Raw genomic sequence first — 20,435 nt, forward strand, 5'->3', positions numbered from 1 at the left:
TAATGATGTGATCCCGTTATCAAATGACAACTCGTGTCTATGGTTAGGAAACCTTAACCATCTTTAATCAACGAGCTAATCTAGTAGAGGCTTAATAGGGAAAAGTCATTCAACGAGTGATTTGTATCTATATTGAATGACTTGTTGCATGTTTGCTTATTTAAGCACATTATAGAATGTAATTATGAAACTATTAATGTTTATTCACCAATGTTAGGATGGTTTAATGATCAACATTGTCTAACTTTTCAGATGAATAACAACTGAAAGCCCAGAACGAGACCCGGCAGGAAGCCAACTCTCACATAAGCCCTGTGGGCCGACTCACGCAGAAGCCCAGAAGGAGATTTTTCCTAGCTTGGAGAACGAGACTAATAACAGATAGAGTAGGATACAGGTTAAGAGTACGACCCAGAATCTTCAGTAAAACTAGGGACTCAACCTATTATATACAGAGGAGTTCCTAGGACCTAAAGACTAAGTTACAATATCTCAAAAGCGAGGTAGTGAAAGCAAACCCTTGTAATCGAGATCATCATCAAATCAATCAAGCAGGAGTAGGCTTTTACTTCCACCGTGAGGGGCCGAACCTGCGTAAACTCGTGGCCTACGTTTCTGATCCACCCCGTCCAAGCCACCAACTAGTTGTGATGTCCTCAAGACTTAGTCCTTTCATGAGGACATCTGCCGTGACAAAACCATGACACAGCTTGTTCAGGTTTTCGACCCAGTTTGGCTTTTAAACTGGATCAATATCTTGGCATTATGGCCACTTTGAGTGTTCTCTTTTTTTTTGTACAAGGCCACTTTGTTTTTTGTGTCAAACTTTGATTCATAATTTTGATAAACAAAAAAAGTTTTTTTTGTTGTGGGGTTAAAGGGAATTCATTGCTCAAACTGGAGGAAGCTCCTCCAAACAAAGTTGAGGCACATTACTAGGGCCAGATTTTAGACAAGCTGTCATCCTAGCTTATACACGGACAAAAGTCACCAACCTATGATTGACAGTTTTTTGACACCTACTAATATGAGCAATAGAACAATCCCGCTCACCAAGAAGCGACTTCACTTCATTTATCTGTTGGGAAACGTTGCATGGAAAAACAAAAAAATCTACGCTCACGCAAAGATCTAGCCATGGAGATGCATAGCGATGAAGGGAGAGTGTGTATACGTACCCTCCTAGACCGAAAGCGGAAGCGTTTGACTACGCGGTTGATGTAGTCGAACATGTTCTAGCTCCGAGTGATCAAGCACCGAACGTATGACACCTTCGAGTTCTGCACACGTTCAACTCGGTGATGTCCCTTGCCTTCTTGATACAGCAAGGTGACGAGGTAGTAGATGAGTTCTGTCAGCACGATGGTGTGGTGATGGTGAAGTGATCCGCGCAGGGCTTCGCCTAAGCACCGCGAGAATATGACCGGGGTGTAAACTGTGGAGGGGGGGGGCGCACACGGCTAACAATTGATGTTGTGTGTTCGAGGCGCCCCTCCTCAAATATATATAGGTGGCAGGGAGAGGGCAGAGGCAAATGGGCGCCCCAAGTGGGGTCGAATCTCACTTGGGCTCCTGCCCTGGTTCGGTCCCCCTTACTTGTATAGGAGCCAGGGAAGGAAGGGGGAGGTGGCGCCCCCCTTCCTTTCTCCCATGAGGAGGGGAAGGAAGGAGGGACTTGCCCTCCCCCCTTTCCTTTCCCTAGGGCTGGCCGGCCTGGTGGAGGGGTGCACCAGGCCCTTGTGGGCTGGTCTGTCTCTCCCTTGGCCCATTAAGCCCATATCTTTGTCGGGGGTGCCCGGAACCCCTTACGGTGACCCTATATGTACCTGATACCCTCCGGAACACTTTCGGTGTCTGAATACCATCATCCTATATATCAATCTTTACCTCTCAACCATTTCTAGACTCCTCACCATGTCCGTGATCTCATCCGGGACTCTAAACAACATTTGGTCGCCAAATCACATAACACATATAATATAATATCGTCATCGAACGTTAAGCCTGCGAACCCTACTCGTTCGATAACTATGTAGACATGACCGAGGCACCTCTACGGTTAATAAAAAATAGCGGAACCTGGATGCTCATATTGGCTCCTACATATTCTACGAAGATCTTCATCGGTCGAACCGTAATGACAACATACACAATTCCCTTTGTCCATCGGTATGTTACTTGCCCGAGATTCGATCATAGGTATCTTTATACCTAGTTCAATCTCGTTACCAAAAAGTCTCTTTACTCGTTCTATAATACATCATCCTACAACTAACTCATTAGTCACTTTTCTTGCAAGGCTTCTTATGATGTGCATTACTGAGAGGGCCCAGAGATACCTCTCCGATACTCGGAGTGACAAATCCTAATCTCGATCTATGTCAACCCAACAAACACCTTCAGATATACATGTAGAGCATCTTTATAATCACCCAGTTATGTTGTGACGTTTGATAGCACACAAGGTATTCCTCCGTTGTCCGGGAGTTGCATAATCTCATAGTCGAAGGAAAATGTATTTGACATGAAGAAAGCAATATCAATAAAACTGAATGATCATTATGCTAAGCTAACGGATGGGTATTGTCCATCACATCATTCTCCTAATGATGTGATCCCGTTATCAAATGAAAACTCATGTCCATTGTTAGGAAACCTTAACCATCTTTGATCAACGAGCTAGTCAAATAGAGGCTTACTAGGGACACAGTGTTTGTCTATGTATTTACACATGTATTTGGGTTTCCGATCAATACAATTCTAGCATGAATAGTAAACTTTTATCATGAATAAGGAAATATAAAATAACAACTTTATTATTGCCTCTAGGGCATATTTTCTTCAGTCTCCCACTTGCACTAGCGTCAATAATCTAGATTACATAGTAATGATTCTAACACCCATGGAGTCTTGGTGTTGATCATGTTTTGCTCGTGGAAGAGGCTTAGTCAATGGGTCTGCTACATTCAGATCTGTATGTATTTTTCAAATCTCTATGTCTCCCTCCTTGAGTGGATCACGGATGGAGTTGAAGCATCTCTTGATGTGTTTGGTTCTTTTGTGAAATCTGAATTCCTTCGCTAAGGCAATAGCTCCAGTATTGTCACAAAAGATTTTCATTGGACCCGATAAACTAGGTTGTAACACCCTGGATGTAACTTTCCATATTTGGCTATATATCCATCTTGTTCTTTGTCTATTCCAAGTGTTTTTCCTCTTTGTGGGTTTCATTTTGGGTTTGCCTTGTTTCCCTTTTTGCATTGTCTTGTCATTACTTGTCATCTTGCATTTGTTCTTTCATGTTGTTATCATGTGGTGCATCATGTTCCTTGCCATATTGTTGTGCATTGTCTTAGTCATGCATGTTGCTTTGTGGCATGCCCATGTGTGTCTCTTGCATCATCTCTTCCCCTTCCTTCCTTTCCCCCATTTTTTTTGCAAGTGACATTTTTCCTGCCTCCATAAATGTTCAACTTTGCCTCAATATTATATCACCATGCCCTAAACCTCTCTGCCAAGTTTCATCCCATTTGGGCTTGTTTTGGTTAGGTTCAAAAATGCCTCAAGTTTGAATATAATTCAAACTTGATTTATTTTTCTACCACTAAAATGTCTAGGACAATTATTTCAAATACTACACAATTTCAGGATCCTAAGAATATTGTTATATTTCTCAAACTCCTCCCCAAACCCCCTTGTGCTTTTCATGTTGTTTTCTGTCTGAAGAATATAGGAAAAAAGGAAGTAGCAGCAACAGTGCACCCAGCAGCCTCCGCCTACCTGGGCCTCGGCCTCCTAGGCTGGCCCAGCTAGCCCCGCGCGCCAGTGAACCAAGCACTCTAGACAGCCCGCTCATCCACCTGCGCCCTATCCCTCTCATGCTTTTCTTACCCGAGCCTGAGCCTACCCCCGCTAGCGCTTCGCTAGGTGGCGCAGCCGGCCCCGCTCGTCAGTGCCTGCTATCTCCTCCTCACCCACCTTTTCGTCTAGCTCCAGCAGTGCCATGGGGACCGCGAGCCTGAGCGCACCGTCGCACCGTCCCGTCGCCCTAGCGCCTTTTAAGCCCCCACTCCTTGTCCCCTGCCTCTCTTAGGGTTTCCCTTGTCCGACGCTGCCACTTGGTAGGTATAGCCACCAGATTCATCGTTTTGGCCGAGTCCCGAGCACATCTGGGAGCATGAGCTCCTTGCCGGCGTGAACCGCGTCGACCTCCGCCTCTCCAACCTTGTCCTTCTGCTTCCTCGTCGTCCGCTACGTCGACTATGTCCTCTACAGCACGCGGATCGCCAAGTTCCTCGTCGTCCACTCCGGCTTCTTCCGCCTCGGCCTCCGCCACATCGCCGTTGGTTCTAGTCGCCTCCGTCCACCTCTCATCGAACCGAGGCCACCGACGTGATTGTCGTGAGCAGCTGTGTCCCCTGGACCCCTTTGTTTTGACTTTGCCACACCATAGCTTCGATCCATCGTTTACCCAAACCCGCCGTCGTTGGGCCTCGTCACCGATGAGTGCCCCGACCTCTATAGCTCCTCCACGCATGTCTGTCATGATCGCTGCATCGCGCAGGCCAGCTCCTCGTGCGTAGTAGCTTGCTAGGGTTGCCGTCGCGTCGCACTCATCTCCGCGTTGCCACCTCTGCTCCTCACCGCCAGCGTTGACTCCGTCGTCGCCCGGTGACGTACGTTGCACGTACGAGTGCGGGATCGCCAGGCAGTCCCGTAGACTCCCCTCCTCCGCGCCGTTAGGGCTTCGTAGCCACTCCGGCGAGTCCCTCCGCCGCTCTGCGCCCGTGTCGGCTGATCCCCTACTTCCTCTGTTTTGGAAGCCAGCCGCTCAACCACTGCCATGTGGGACCTCGCGGGACCCACTAGGTAGTGAGTCAGGGTTCAGGGCCCACTTGTCATCCTATCGGGTTTTGTCTCTAGCCAAATCGGGCAGTTGTTCATTTTGGGCCTTTTCTAATTTGGGCCTTTGAAAGGATCGATATAGTTGACTAGAGGGGGAGTGAATAGGCAACTAACAATTTTTAACTTTTCTTTACCAAATTAAACTTTGCATCAAAGTAGGTTGTCTAGACATGCAACTATGTGAGCAACCTATATGATGCAACAACAACAAGCACACAAGGAAGCAAGGGGAATAACACAAATAAGCTTGCACAAGTAAAGGTACGAGATAACCAAGAGTGGAGCCGGTGGAGACGAGGATGTGTTACCGAAGTTCCTTCCTTTTGAGGGGAAGTACGTCTCCGTTGGAGCGGTGTGGAGGCATAATGCTCCCCAAGAAGCCACTAGGGCCACCGTATTCTCCTCACGCCCTCACACAATGCGAGATGCCGTGATTCCACTATTGGTGCCCTTGGAGGCGGCGACCGGACCTTTACAAACAAGGTTGGGGCAATCTCCATAACTTAATTGGAGGCTCCCAACAACACCACGAAGCTTCACCACAATGGAATATGGCTCCGCGGTGACCTCAACCATCTAGGGTGCTCAAACACCCAAGAGTAACAAGATCCGCAAGGGATTAGTGGGGGAATCGAATTTCTCTTGGTGGAAGTGTAGATCGAGGCCTTCTCAACCAATCCCTAGAAAATCAACAAGTTTGATTGGCTAGGGAGAGAGATCGGGCGAAAATGGAGCTTGGAGCAACAATGGATCTTAGGGTTGGAAGAGGTGGTCAACTCGGAGAAGAAGATACCCCTTATATAGTGGAGAGAGAAGTCCAACCGTTATCCACTTAACCAGCCCGCGACATGCGGTACTACCGCGCCTGCCAAGCGGTACTACCGCAAGGCCTCACGGTACTACCGCATCCCCGTGCGGTACTACCGCAAGGCAGGGGTGGACCAGCCTGGGAAGGCCGTGGACAAATAAACATCTATGGCCAGTTCCGCTGATTTTCAAATAATGGAAAAGTCCGACACGGTACTACCGCGCGGGGAGCGGATGTAAAAATTACATCCGCTCCTACTTCCGCTATCAGTGCTGTGCCGGACCTGGGCTCACGGTACTACGGCTCCCAAGGAGCGGTACTACCGTGACCACCTGCGGTACTACCAAGGCGTGTGGTACTACCGCAGGGGCCTGTGGTACTACCGCTCCAAAGAGCAGTACTACCTCAAGCCTTAGAACAACAACAATAGGAAATCTTCTTTTTGCACAAACAAGAAGAAACGGAGGGTGCTCCAAAGTGCTAAGGGAAAGGCGGTGCAAAGAGGAGTAAACGTTTACGTGACGATTCCACCCAAACCTTTCCTAAGCGGACCCCCTCTTAATAGTACGACTTTCCTACGACTCAAATCCACTGAAAAAGGAACGTAGAAAAACGCCATCTTCAATAATCTTCGAGGGGCTCCTAACCGTCTTGTGCCTAGTCATGAAATATCTGAAATACTCGGGACACACGATTACTCCGCAAATGCATTTTCATTAATCACCAAAACACCTTAGGGGTAAATATGCCCTTACAATATCCCCCTTTTTGGTGGATTGATGGCAATACGAGATTTGCACAAGGGAGAAAGAATAGAACATGAGCAAACCATACATATCTAAAATATAGACGGGCTCCCCCTAGATGTGTGCTATTTAGATGAGTGCTTTGGACTGCACGACACACATACTAGGATCAACACTCCCCCTATATTTTATAGACATGACATATCTTGCAACAAAAATGCTAACACTAAGCATGATAGTAGATAATAGCATGAACTAAGTAGCACAATATATCATAAGCTCAGTAAGGTGCGATAGATAGAGTGCATATGTCTTACACCATATGATAGATAAGTCTCACACGCTCAAATAAACTCAAACCAAACCAAAGCAAACAAGGTTCAACCAACCAAACACAAGCGAAGCAAACACGACATGACGTGGCAAATCCCTACACTCTCTCCCCCTTTGGCATCGAGACGCCAAAAAGGCAGAGAGGACACCTACAACACAAGTGGTGGCTCACGCGGAGTAGTCGCTCGCACGCTCCTCGTCGGACTCGGCAGTGGGAATGTGCTCCTCCTCAGAATCAGTCCACCTGTAGCCTTGTTTTGCCATCCATTCAGCCTCTGGAGTGATGTGCTCCTCGGAGCTGCCAGAAACATCCTCTCCAAAAACACTCATGATCTTCTTGTCGCGGCGGCGACTCTCCTTGGAGGTCACGTGGGTCCGATACTGCCCCTTGGCCTGCATGCAGAACAAGGCCTTCATCTTGGCCTTCAGCTTCTTCGCCCATGAGGGCTCAGTGGAGGGAGGTGCATATCCCGCAGATCTGTCCTCAGCTGCACTCTCCTCCTCAATCTCCTCCTCATCAGTAGCCCTCTTAGCAGCCTCAACCTCGGCACGAGTAGTAGTGTTAGCCCACTGGGCTTGATGCGGAGTCTGATGGAGTCATGACGGATCCAGTCAGGGGCCAGAAACTCCTCATTGGGATAGATCTTCTCCCAACTCTTCGATATCAGGAGGAACAGATATGGACCATAGATGGGTACCTTGCGGGTGAATACCACGAACCGAAGCTCACACCACATGATATGTGAGACATCAAGTGGTTGAGTCTGAGAAACTCGGGCCTCGTCACAAATGAGCAACATGTCCACAAGAAAGGCATGCACCTTGTCCTTGTCCCCAATGCGAGGAAAGAGGGAGTGGCAGAAAATCCGGTGCATGATGTCAAGGAACAGGTTGAGCACCCATGTTGACTTGCCACTGGCTAGTTTCTTCTCAACATAGAACAGAAGAAGCTTGTCCTTGTTAGCTGACTTGGTGTAACACCCCGGATGTAACTTTCCCTATTTGTACTCCAACTCTTGCGGCGTTAAGTTATATTTATTTCCTCGGGTTCGGGTTTTGTCTCCGTGTGTTGTTGTCGTTGTCATGCATCTCATATCATGTCATCATGTGCATTGCATTTGCATACGTGTTCATCTCATGCATTCGAGCATTTTCCCCGTTGTCCGTTTTGCATTCCGGCGCTTCATTCTCCTCCGGTGGTCATTTCTAGCTTTCTTTCATGTGTGGGGATTAAACATTTCCGGATTGGACCGAGACTTGCCAAGCAGCCTTGGTTTACTACCGGTAGACCGCCTGTCAAGTTTCGTATCATTTGGACTTCGTTTGATACTCCAACGGTTAACCGAGGGACCGAAAAGGCCTCATGTGTGTTGCAGCCCAACACCCCTCCAATTTGGCCCAAAACCCACCTAACTCTGCTCCATCATCTAGAGCGTTCGATCACGATCGCGTGGCCGAAAACCGCATCTCATTTGGACTCTCCTAGCTCCCTCTATGCCTATATATACACCCCATTCCAAATTCCGGATCCACCTCGTCCCTAACCCTAAAAATATCTCCTCCGCCGGCGCCGGACACGTCCGGACGGACTGGACGCGTCCGCTCCGCCGCCCGCAGCCACTCCTGGGCTGCCACGTGTCCACGCCGCCGCCGCCTCCCACCGCGCGGCCCGGGAGCCCGGAGCCGGCCCCCGCGGCCCGCTCCCTCGCCCCGCCGCCTGGCTGCCCGCGCCGCCGCCTCGCCCCCGACGCCGCCGCCTCGCCCGGCCGCCGCCACCATCGCCGCCCGGAGCGCCGCGCCGCCCCGCTCCGCCCTCCTCCGCCGTCGCCGCCTCGCTGCCGGCCGGATCCGGCGCCCCACGGCCAGATCCGGCGAGCCCCTCTACTCCGGCCGCCGCCCTGCCCTTCTCTGGCGAAGATTCCGACTGCCTCAGTTCGCGTGCCGTGAAACCCTAGGTCGATTTCTACTAAGTCCCCGACATTTTCCTATCCAAGTGCTCATATTCGCAGCTCCGTAACTTCGCATCCGTAGCTCCGATTCATGCATATAGCATATCAAAATGTTCATCTCAGAGAGTACATCATTTCATTCCATTGCATAATTTTCATTTGAGTTCGTCTTGATGCCCGAAATGCTGTTAGAAGAGGGCTACTTGAGTTAATTGTCAGATCTGTTACTCCGTTTAGCACTTTTGTCATTTTTGCCATGATTATTGTGCGCATGATATGCCCGTGTGCTCTACATATGTTTTGTTAAGGGTTTTGTCATCTTTCTAGAGGTGCAACCCATGTATTTTTAGGATGTGTGTGGTGACTTGTGCAAGCTTGCAAAGTGGTGCACTTGCTAATTCTGTTTTCAGGGACTTAGTAATATCACTAAGTCCTGGATCTGTTTATCTCATGATGCCATATGTTCTTGTTGTTTCCTAGTGATCCGTGCCTCTTTTGAGGATGATCAGTAAGGGTGTTTTGTTAATATTGTAGTGCTCTATCCATCCATGTATTTTTTTGCAATTATGGAGCACCCTAGCTTGAGTCAATCGAGCTCTACTTTTGCTACTTTGTGAATCTGGGCAGATTGTCAACTTGTTTGCAATTTTGCCGATGATGTTGTAGTTGATCCGTGCATGCTATGCTATTGTTCTTGCCATGTATATCTTGCATTTTGTGCCTTATTTATGGGTGTATGCTTGTCTTGTCATGACTTGCACCGTAGTGAGTGCATCGAGCTCGTTAACACGCCTACTTGAGATCTGTTTCAGCATGTGTCAGTTTTTCACTAAGTCTGAAACTGATTATGTTTTTGCTATGTTCACATGCTTGCAATTGTATTTTCTGGTCCTTTGTGGCTCAAGGTCGCTAAGGGACTTTTGTTAAGCTATTTCAGTAGCTCCATGCCATGCTTTACTTTGCCATGTTCAGATCTTGTAGCATGTAGTTTTGTTGCTCCGAAGAGGGCTACCTGATCTGAAATTCCAGACAAGTGTCAATTTCACTAAGTCTGAGATATGTTTGCCAATTGCATTTTTGCCATGCTTGTTTGAACCTGTTAATGGATGAATTGGCCGTAGCTCAGTGCTAGAATTTTGTTAAGAATCTTGTGTGCATCCCTGCCATGTATTTTGTTGTCATGTTTGGGTGCTGTAGCATGTTCATCTCATTGCATTTAGATGGCTACTTGCCGTAAATCGCAGACCGGTGTCATTTTTGAATCGCTTGCCATTTCCAAACCGTAACTCCGATTCCGGCGTTCTTTATATCGTTTTCAAGCGATTTCATCTCATCTTTCCATTGGCACACTTGGATTTCCATGTTTAGGCCAGGTTCATGCATTTCCTGTCATATCTTGCATTTTGCATCCCGCATCGCATCCCGCATAGAATATCATCGTTGCATCATCTTGTTTGATCCTTGCACGTGGTTGATTGTATCCTTGTTGCTTGTTTGTCTTGTTTGGGTAGAGCCGGGAGATGAGTTCGCTAATGAGGAGCCCGTTGAGTTTGCGTTCGAGGATCCAGTCAACTCTGACAACTGTGCAGGCAAGATGATCATACCCTCGAAATCACTACTATCTTTGCTATGCTAGTTTGCTCGCTCTTTTGCTATGCCATTGCTACGATGCCTACCATTTTCTTGCAAGCCTCCCAAATTGCCATGTCAAACCTCTAACCCACCATGTCCTAGCAAACCGTTGATTGGCTATGTTACCGCTTTGCTCAGCCCCTCCTATAGCGTTGCTAGTTGCAGGTGAAGATTGGAGGCCGTTACTTGTTGGAACATTTATTTACTTGTTGGGATATCATTATATTGCCAAGTTATCTTAATGCATCTATATACTTGGTAAAGGGTGGAAGGCTCGGCCTCTCGCCTAGTGTTTTGTTCCACTCTTGCCGCCCTAGTTTCCGTCATATCGGTGTTATGTTCCCGGATTTTGCGTTCCTTACGCGGTTGGGTTATAATGGGAACCCCTTGACAGTACGCCTTGAATAAAACTTCTCCAGCAATGCCCAACCTTGGTTTTACCATTTGCCACCTAGCCTTTTCCCTTGGGTTTCGCGGACTCAAGGGTCATCTTATTTTAACCCCCCCGGGCCAATGCTCCTCTGAGTGTTGGTCCAACCTAGAGCACCGTGCGGGGCCGTCCCTTGGCAACTTGGGTTACGTTGGCTCCCGTACGCTTAGCTTATCCGGTGTGCCCTGAGAACGAGATATGTGCAGCTCCTATCGGGATTTGTCAGCACAGCGGGCGGTGTTTCTGGACTTGTTTTACCATTGTCGGAGTTGTCTTGAATTACCGAGATACCGAGTCTGATCGGGACGTCTTGGGAGGAGGTCTATTCCTTCGTTGACCGTGAGAGCTTGTCATGGGCTAAGTTGGGACTCCCCTGCAGGGATTGAACTTTCGAAAGTCGTGCCCACGGTTATGGGCAGATGGGAATTTGTTAATGTCCGGTTGTAGATAACTTGAACCTTAATTTAATTAAAATGAATCAACTGAGTGTGTTACCGTGATGGCGTCTTCTCGGCGGAGTCCGGGAAGTGGACACGGTGTTGGAGTAATGTTTGCGCAGGTTGCTCTCTAGTTTCTCGCTCGTGCTTTGCCTCCTCTTCTCGCTCTCTTTTGCGAATAAGTTAGCCACCATACTTGCTAGTCGCTTGCTGCAGCTCCATATATTTACCTTGCCATACCTACAAGCTTAAATAGTCTTGATCGCGAGGGTGCGAGATTGCTGAGTCCCTGTGGCTCACAGATTACTATTACACCAGATGCAGGTCCTGATGATTCCACTCCAGGAGACGTGTATGAGCTCAAGTGGGAGTTCGACGAGGACTCTCAACGTTACTATGTTTCCTTTCCCGATGATCAGTAGTGGTGCCCAGTTGGGGGTGATTAGGACCGAGTCGCATGTTGGGTTCTCTTTTATTTTGGCGCCGTAGTCGAGCCATGAGTGTTTGGTTGATGTAATGTTATTAATGTACTTGATTGACGTGGCGAGTGTAAGCCAACTATGTTATCTCCCCTTTTATTATATTACATGGGATGTTTGTGAAGATTGCCTAACTTGCGACATATGCCTTCAATGTGATTATGTCTCTAAGTCGTGCCTCGACACGTGGGAGCTATAGTCGCATCGAGGGTGTTACAAGCTGGTAATCAGAGCCTTCCCCGACCTTAGGAGCCCCATTGCTTGATCATTTTTAGCGGCCGAGTTGTGTCTAGAAAAATGTTTTGAGTCTTTTAGGAATTATATATCGGAGAGATTAGGAATTTTTTTACTTCCCAGTCTCCTCATCGCTCTGGTAAGGCATCCTGACGTAGAGTTTTGACTCTTCTCTTCTCAAATTTCACTAAAAAAAATTTAGGATCACGCGGGTATCTTGGAATCGTTCTGATGGTTTTATGATGAGAACATTGTCTTGGTGCCTCCTGTCAGGGGTTTAGTGGAAGTGTCCCGGGGAGTTGAGCTCTGAGGTGTTGTCGTCATAATTTTATCGTTGCAGTTCTGGAATACCTGAGTTTAGTACGCCGACATCGAAAATCTCTTTTATGCAGTTCGTTGGTGAGTAACCTCGACGCCACCCAGTACTGGGGCGGGAGTTCGGGAGTATCGCCATAACTTATATAACGGATGCTTTTCGAAGGTTGAGGTAGATGATTTCCGAAGTTTTCTTGGTTATGTGTTGAAGGATGGATACAGCTGGATGTAGGATTTGCTAGTTTGGGTGAGATATTATGCTTCCCCTGTATCCCCAACACCTGATTGCATAACCGGAAAGGTTCGGGAGTTTCATAGGTGGGAATTCTAGTAGCTCTAGTTCTTCTTCCACGGATATTGGTTTGAGATTGGGATTTCTTACCGATTATTCGTTCTTGATCCGTACCTTATTGATTTATTTCTCTACCTTAATTCTACGTGGCTTCTCAATTTATGGATATGTGACCATTTCAAGAGGAATGCATTCGTTCATTTTGTTCGGATGTGAAGACTATATGTTGCAATTTTCATTTCGTTGGATTCAGCTTCAATATTTTGTCTGTCAATGTGCTAATGGTGGTCACCCTCTTCAGGATGGCTCCTCCAACGCGCACGACTCCGAATCCTGATCCGCCACCACCTCCACCTCCTCCAGAGGCATGGCAAGCTGTGATGGCCGCAACCAATGCAAACACACAGTTGATCATGCAAATTCTCCAAGATCGCAATCAAGGCAACCAAGGGAATCAAGGCAGCAATCAGGGTCACTTTGCTACACTCAACCAGTTCCTTGCTAACGGGCCAAAGACTTTCAGCAATTGTGTTGAGGCAACCGATGCTGACGATTGGCTTGTGGATCTGTGCAAGCATTTCGAGTGCAATAATGTCAGGCCTGAGGACTTTGTCAAGTTTGCTTCCTTCCAACTCAAAGATCAAGCTGCAGAATGGTTCCAGCAGTACAAGGACTCCAGAGGTGGACGTGTTATCACTTGGGATGATTTCCGTCGAGATTTCCGAGCTCATCATATTCCCCAGAGCGTGATTGAAAGCAAGCGTGAGGAATTCCGCAACCTGAAGCAAGGCTCTTTGTCTGTCTATGACTACAACAAGTTGTTTCAGAAGCTCGCCCGCTTTGCCAAGCAGGACGTCCCTGATGAGAAGAGCATGATATACCAGTTCAGGGGTGGTCTCAGAGAAGATATTCAGCTAGCTCTTGTTCTCTTTGAGCCCTTGAGATATGATGAGTTCTACAACATGGCACTGAAGCAAGAGGCTGCTCAGTTGAGGTGTGATGCTTCCAAGAAGCGAGTCAGAGATGTTACTCCTTCTTCCTCTACTCAAGTGGACAAGCAGCAGAAGTATTGGCTTCCTCCTCCTCCGTTTCGTCAGCCGTATCAGCAGAAGAGCAAAGGTGGCAGTGGTTCTTCCCACCCACCCAACCCTGGCTTTCAGAACAAGACTTCGTCTCAAGCTCCAAGATCGAGTGCTCCATATCACCGTCCGCTTTCAGAGGTCACGTGCAACAAGTGCCAACAGAAGGGTCACTATGCCAACAAGTGTTTCAACCAGAGGCGTCTTCCTCCTCCTCCTCCTCATGTCAGATCCGCAAGTACAGCTGTGGTCAAGCATAACCCCAAGCACGCCAAGGTCAACTTGCTGAATGCAGCTCAGGCAGAGGAATCATCAGATGTCATCATGGGTAACTTTCCAGTTAACTCTTTTCCAGCCAAAGTTCTTTTTGACACTGGTGCATCACATTGTTTCATGTCAAGATCATTTGTTTCCAAGCATGACTTCGTTTCACAAATGTTGGGTAAACCTATGGGAGTGGTTTCTCCGGCTAAGTCTATGAGGGCTACTTCAATAGTCCCGGATGTTTCTATCATGATGGGTGATTTCAAATTTCTGGCTTCTCCAATGGTTCTTGGTAACTCGGATATTGATCTTATTCTCGGGATGGATTGGCTTTCTAAGCACAAGGCTCAGCTTGATTGTGCAGCCAGGCCGATCCAATTAACTCATTCGTCTGAGGATGTAATTGTCTTTGCCGCGAATGACGATACCATCCGTCTATTTTCTCTCAATGAGAAGGGTGAACTCGATGCTATCTCGCAAATTCCAGTCGTTTGCGAATATCAAGACGTCTTTCCAGAAGAGCTCCCAGGAATGCCTTCGCACCGGCCAGTCGAATTCGTTATTGATCTCGAGCCTGGCACGGAACCTGTGTGCAAACGTCCTTACAAGCTCGGACCTGAAGAGTTGAAGGAGCTGAAGAAGCAACTCGATATTCAAGAGAAAATGGGTCTCATCCGGCCTAGTTCTTCTCCGTGGGGTTGTGGTGTTCTTTTTGTGAAGAAGAAGGATGGAACAGACCGACTTTGTGTTGATTACCGTCCAGTGAACAAGAAGACCATCAAGAACAAATATCCACTTCCCAACATCAATGAGCTGTTCAAACAACTTAAAGGTGCTCAAGTATTCTCCAAGCTTGATCTCCGTATGGGTTATCATCAGATTCGAATCCGTGAGCAAGATATTCCCAAGACGGCTTTCAGGACAAGCTTTGGTTCTTATGAATACACTGTCATGTCTTTTGGCCTCGTCAACGCTCCTCCGACGTTCTCTCGCATGATGAACTTCATCTTCAACGCATACACTAATGACTTTGTTTTGGTCTATCTCGACGACATTCTGGTTTTCTCCAAGAACAAGGAAGATCATGCCAAGCACTTGCGTTTGGTTCTCGGTAAGCTCAGGGAACATCAGTTCTACGCCAAGTTCTCCAAGTGTGAATTTTGGCTTGATGAGGTTCTTTATCTTGGTCATATCATCTCTGCCAAGGGCATTGCCGTGAATCCTGAGAAGGTGTCTGCAATTGTGAATTGGGAACCTCCTTAGAACGTGAAGCAACTCCGCAGTTTTCTCGGTCTCGCAAGCTATTGCCGAAGATTCGTTAAAAACTTTTCTAAGATCGCGAAGCCTCTCTCTAATCTTCTTCAGAAGCACGTCAAGTACGTTTGGTCTCCAGAGTGTGATATTGCTTTCAACACTTTGAAAGAGAAGTTGATCACTGCTCCAGTTCTGACTCTGCCTGATGAATCCAAGCTGTACGAGGTCTTTTGTGATGCCTCTCTCCAAGGTCTTGGCGCAGTATTGATGCAAGAGAAAAAAGTTGTTGCTTATACATCTCGCCAGTTGAAGCCTAATGAGAAGAACTACCCCACTCATGATCTCGAGTTGGCGGCAGTTGTGCATGCTCTTTTGACTTGGAGACATCTTCTATTGGGAAGAAAAGTGGACATTTTCACTGATCACAAGAGTCTCAAGTACATCTTCACTTAGCCTAATCTCAACCTCAGGCAAACTCGATGGGTCGAAATGATTCAAGAGTATAATCCGAGTATCGAGTATACTCCAGGCAAGGCCAATGTGATTGCTGACGCTTTGAGCAAGAAAGCTTACTGCAATAGTCTGATTCTCAAGCCTTATCAACCCGAGCTTTGTGAAGCCTTCCGCAAACTTAACCTGCAAGTTGTTCCTCAAGGTTTCCTCACCAACCTTCAAGTCTCTCCTACCTTAGAAGACCAGATTCGCCAAGCCCAGCTTCTTGATGCTATGGTGAAAAAGGTGAAGATTGGGATTGCCAAGAGTCAGCCCAAGTACAAGTGCTACCCCCTTGATGACAAGGACACTCTTTTCTTCGAGGATCGTATTGTGGTACCCAAAGGTGACCTCCGTAAAGTGATCATGAACGAGGCTCACAATTCTCTCCTCTCCATCCACCCTGGGAGCACGAAGATGTATCAGGACCTCAAGCAAGCTTATTGGTGGACTCGAATGAAGCGCGAGATCGCTCAATTCGTGAACGAATGTGATGTCTGCAGAAGAGTGAAGGCAGAACACCAAAGGCCAGCAGGTCTCCTCCAACCTCTTGCCATTCCAGAATGGAAGTTTGACCACATTGAAATGGACTTCATGACTGGGTTTCCAAAGTCCAAGCGTGGCAATGATGCTATATTCGTGGTCATCGACAAACTCACCAAAGTGGCTCATTTTCTGCCTATCAAAGAGTCGATCACTGCAGCTCAATTGGCGGAACTCTATACCTCTCGTATTGTCTCTCTGCATGGTATTCCTCAAGTGATCTCTTCAGACCGCGGCAGCATCTTTACCTCGAAGTTTTGGGATTCTTTTCAGAAGGCCATGGGCACGAACATCCGCTTCAGCACAGCTTTCCATCCTCAAACAAGCGGTCAAGTCGAGCGTGTCAACCAGATTCTTGAAGATATGCTCAGGGCTTGTGTGATCTCCTTCGGCATGAAGTGGGAGGATTGTCTTCCTTATGCTGAATTCTCCTACAACAACAGTTTTCAAGCAAGTTCGGGCAATGCCCCATTTGAAATTCTGTATGGCAGGAAGTGCCGTACCCCTCTCAACTGGTCTGAAACCGGTGAACGTCAGCTTTTGGGTAATGACTTAATCACAGAGGCAGAAGAAATGTGCAAAGTCATTCGTGATAACCTCAAAGCAGCCCAATCCCGTCAGAAGAGCTACTATGATAGTAAGCACCGTGATTTGGCTTTCGAGATCGGAGATCATGTTTACCTCCGTGTCTCTCTTATGAAAGGTACTCGTCGCTTCGGTATCAAAGGGAAGCTTGCCCCTAGATACGTGGGACCTTTCAAGATTGTCAGCAAGAGAGGCGAACTCGCCTATCAACTCGAGCTTACTTCAAACTTTGCAAATGTTCATGACGTGTTCCATGTTTCTCAGCTTCGAAAGTGCTTCAAGACTCCTGACCGCGCCGTCAACTTCGAGGACATTGAGCTCCAAGAAGATCTCTCTTGTCGTGAGCACCCAGTTGCTATTCTTGAAGAGACCGAACGCAAGACTCGCAACAAGTCAATCAAATTTCTCAAAGTCAAGTGGTCACACCATTCTGACCGTGAAGCTACCTGGGAATGCGAGGATCACCTCCGTTCTGAGTACCCGGCATTCTTTCAGTCCTAGATCTCGGGACGATATCCTTTCGTAGTGGTGGAGTGTTGTAACACCCCGGATGTAACTTTCCCTATTTGTACTCCAACTCTTGCCGTTTCTGGCGTTAAGTTATATTCATTTCCTCGGGTTCGGTTTTTGTCTCCGTGTGTTGTTGTCGTTGTCATGCATCTCATATCATGTCATCATGTGCATTGCATTTGCATACGTGTTCATCTCATGCATTCGAGCATTTTCCCCGTTGTCCGTTTTGCATTCCGGCGCTTCATTCTCCTCCGGTGGTCATTTCTAGCTTTCTTTCGTGTGTGGGGATTAAACATTTCCGTATTGGACCGAGACTTGCCAAGCGGCCTTGGTTTACTACCGGTAGACCGCCTGTCAAGTTTCGTATCATTTGGACTTCGTTTGATACTCCAACGGTTAACCGAGGGACCGAAAAGGCCTCGTGTGTGTTGCAGCCCAACACCCCTCCAATTTGGCCCAAAACCCACCTAACTCTGCTCCATCATCTAGAGCGATCGATCACGATCGCGTGGCCGAAAACCGCACCTCATTTGGACTCTCCTAGCTCCCTCTATGCCTATATATACACCCCCATTCCAAATTCCGGATCCACCTCGTCCCTAACCCTAAAAATATCTCCTCCGCCGCCGCCGGACACATCCGGACGGACCGGACGCGTCCGCTCCGCCGCCCGCAGCCACTCCTGGGCTGCCACGTGTCCACGCCGCCGCCGCCTCCCACCGCGCGGCCCGGGAGCCCGGAGCCGGCCCCCGCGGCCCGCTCCCTCGCCCCGCCGCCTGGCTGCCCGCGCCGCCGCCTCGCCCCCGACGCCGCCGCCTCGCTCCGCCGTCGCTGCCGGCCGCCGCCACCGCCGCCGCCTCGCTCCGCCGTCGCCGCCGTCGCCGCCCGGAGTGCCGCGCCGCCCCGCTCCGCCCTCCTTCGCCGTCGCCGCCTCGCTGTCGGCCGGATCCGGCGAGCCCCTCTACTCCGGCCGCCGCCCTGCCCTTCTCCGGCGAAGATTTCGGCCGCCTCGGTTCGCGTGCCGTGAAACCCTAGGTCGATTTCTACTAAGTCCCTGACATTTTCCTATCCAAGTGCTCATATTCGCAGCTCCGTAACTTTGCATCCGTAGCTCCGATTCATGCATATAGCATATCAAAATGTTCATCTCAGAGAGTACATCATTTCATTCCATTGCATCATTTTCATTTGAGTTCATCTTGATGCCCGAAATGCTGTTAGAAGAGGGCTACTTGAGTTAATTGTCAGATCTGTTACTCCGTTTAGCACTTTTCTCATTTTTGCCATGATTATTGTGTGCATGATATGCCCGTGTGCTCTACATATGTTTTGTTAAGGGTTTTGTCATCTTTCTAGAGGTGCAACCCATGTATTTTTAGGATGTGTGTGATGACTTGTGCAAGCTTGCAAAGTGGTGCACTTGCTAATTCTGTTTTCAGGGACTTAGTAATATCACTAAGTCCTGGATCTGTTTATCTCATGATGCCATATGTTCTTGTTGTTTCCTAGTGATCCGTGCCTCTTTTGAGGATGATCAGTAAGGGTGTTTTGTTAATATTGTAGTGCTCTATCCATACACGTCTTTGTTTGCAATTATGTAACACCCTAGCTTGAGTCAATCGAGCTCTACTTTTTCTACTTTGTGAATCTGGGCAGATTGTCAACTTGTTTGCAATTTTGCCGATGATGTTGTAGTTGATCCGTGCATGCTATGCTATTGTTCTTGCCATGTATAGCTTGAATTTTGTGCCTTCTTTATGGGTGTATGCTTTTATTGTCATGACTTGCACCGTAGTGAGTGCATCGAGCTCGTTAACATGACTACTTGAGATCTGTTTCAGCATGTGTCAGTTTTTCACTAAGTCTGAAACTGATTATGTTTTTGCTATGTTCACATGCTTGCAATTGTATTTTCTGGTCCTTTGTGGCTCAAGGTCGCCAAGGGACTTTTGTTAAGCTATTTGAGTAGCTCCATGCCATGCTGTACTTTGCCATGTTCAGATCTTGTAGCATGTAGTTTTGTTGCTCCGAAGAGGGCTACCTGATCTGAAATTCCAGACAAGTGTCAATTTCACCAAGTCTGAGATCTGTTTGCCAATTGCATTTTTGCCATGCTTGTTTGAACCTATTAATGGATGAATTGGCCGTAGCTCAGTGCTAGACTTTTGTTAAGCATCTTGTGTGCATCCCTGCCATGTATTTTGTTGTCATGTTTGGGTGTTGTAGCATGTTCATCTCATTGCATTTAGATGGCTACTTGCTGTAAATCGCAGACCAGTGTCATTTTTGAATCGCTTGCCATTTCCAAACCGTAACTCCGATTCCGGCGTTCTTTATATCGTTTTCAAGAGATTTCATCTCATATTTCCAGTGGCACACTTGGATTTCCAAGTTTAGGCCAGGTTCATGCATTTCCTGTCATATCTTGCATTTTGCATCCCGCATCGCATCCCGCATAGCATATCATCGTTGCATCATCTTGTTTGATCCTTGCACGTGGTTGATTGTATCCTTGTTGCTTGTTTGTCTTGTTTGGGTAGAGCTGGGAGACGAGTTCGCTAACGAGGAGCCCGTTGAGTTTGCGTTCGAGGATCCAGTCAACTCTGAAAACTGTGCAGGCAAGATGATCATACCCTCGAAATCACTACTATCTTTGCTATGCTAGTTTGCTCGCTCTTTTGCGATGCCATTGCTACGATGCCTACCATTTGCTTGCAAGCCTCCCAAATTGCCATGTCAAACCTCTAACCCACGATGTCCTAGCAAACCGTTGATTGGCTATGTTACCGCTTTGCTCAGCCCCTCTTATAGCGTTGCTAGTTGCAGGTGAAGATTGGAGGCCGTTCCTTGTTGGAACATTTATTTACTTGTTGGGATATCATTATATTGCCAAGTTATCTTAATGCATCTATATACTTGGTAAAGGGTGGAAGGCTCGGCCTCTCGCCTAGTGTTTTGTTCCACTCTTGCCGCCCTAGTTTCCGTCATATCGGTGTTATGTTCCCGGATTTTGTGTTCCTTACGCGGTTGGGTTATAATGGGAACCCCTTGACAGTCCTCCTTGAATAAAACTTCTCCAGCAATGCCCAACCTTGGTTTTACCATTTTCCACCTAGCCTTTTCCCTTGGGTTTCGCGGACTCAAG

This window comes from Triticum urartu, chromosome 5A (genome assembly GCF_056163025.1).
Source record: "Triticum urartu cultivar PI428250 chromosome 5A, HENAU_Tu73, whole genome shotgun sequence".
Taxonomy (NCBI): Eukaryota; Viridiplantae; Streptophyta; class Magnoliopsida; order Poales; family Poaceae; genus Triticum; species Triticum urartu.